Consider the following 1369-nt stretch of genomic DNA (forward strand, 5'->3'; position numbering starts at 1 on the left):
CCTCCCTTATGCATTCGGCTATATTGATTACATCAATGGCCTTGCACTCTCCTTTTGGATTCTCTTCTGTATTGCTTGGGAGAATACTGGGAGGAGTTTCAATGACTTTCTTACTCAGCTGGCCCACTTGTGCCTCCAAATTTCTGATGGAGGACCTTGTTTCACTCATAAAACTTAAAGTGGCTTTAGACATATCAGAGACTAAGTTTGCTAAATTAGAAGGGCTCTGCTCAGAATTCTCTGTCTGTTGCTGAGAAGATGATGGAAAAGGCTTGTTATTGCTGAGCTTGTTTCTTCCACCATTATTAAAGCCTTGTTGAGGCTTTTTTTGATCCTTCCATGAGAAATTTGGATGATTTCTCCATGATGAATTATAGGTGTTTCCATAAGGTTCACCCATGTAATTTACCTCTGCTATTGCAGGGTTCTCAGGATCATAAGCTTCATCAGAGGCTGCCTCTTTTGTACTGTTGGATGCATTTTGCCATCCATTCAGACTTTGAGAAATCATGTTGACTTGCTGAGTCAACACTTTGTTCTAAGCCAATATGACATTCAGAGCATCAATTTCAAGAACTCCCTTCCTTTGAGGCGTCCCACTATTCACGGAATTCCTTTCAGAAGTGTACATGAATTGGTTATTTGCAACCATGTCAATAAGTTCTTGAGCTTCTGCAGGCGTTTTCTTTAGGTGAATGGATCCACCTACAGAATGATCCAATGACATTTTGGAAAACTCAGATAGACCATAATAGAATATATTTAATATGGTCCATTCTGAAAACATGTCAGAAGGACACCTTTTGGTCAGCTGCTTGTATCTTTCCCAAGCTTCATAGAGGGATTCACCATCTTTTTGTTTGAATTTCTGAACATCTAACCTAAGCTTGCTCAGCTTTTGAGGAGGAAAGAATTTAGCCAAGAAGGCCGTGACCAACTTATCCCATGAGTCCAGGCTATCCTTAGGTTGTGAATCCAACCATGTTCTAGCTCTGTCTCTTACAGCAAAAGGGAAAAGTATGAGCCTGTAGACTTCAGGATCTACTCCATTCGTCTTTACAGTCTCACAGATCTGCAAGAACTCAGTTAAAAACTGATAGCGATCTTCTGATGGAAGTCCATGAAACCTGCAGTTTTGTTGCATTAGAGCAACTAGTTGAGGTTTCAGCTCAAAGTTATTTGTCCCAATGGTGGGAATTGAGATGCTTCTTCCATCAAACTTGGAAGTAGGTGTAGTATAATCACCAAGCATCCTCCTTGCGTTATTGTTGTTGGGTTCGACTGCCATCTCCTTCTCTTGTTCGAAAATTTCAGAAAGGTTGTCTCTGGATTGTTGTAATTTAGCTTCTCTTAATTTCCTCTTCAGAGT

General features: G+C 40.4%; 1 pseudogene; it reads left to right on the forward strand.

Moving 5' to 3' along the window:
• The first annotated feature begins 785 nt into the window (after positions 1 to 785).
• On the forward strand, positions 786 to 876 carry LOC112713524 (small nucleolar RNA R71; annotated as a pseudogene).
• Positions 877 to 1369: the final 493 nt, after the last annotated feature.

This window comes from Arachis hypogaea, chromosome 1, assembly GCF_003086295.3.
Source record: "Arachis hypogaea cultivar Tifrunner chromosome 1, arahy.Tifrunner.gnm2.J5K5, whole genome shotgun sequence".
NCBI classification, from domain to species: domain Eukaryota; kingdom Viridiplantae; phylum Streptophyta; class Magnoliopsida; order Fabales; family Fabaceae; genus Arachis; species Arachis hypogaea.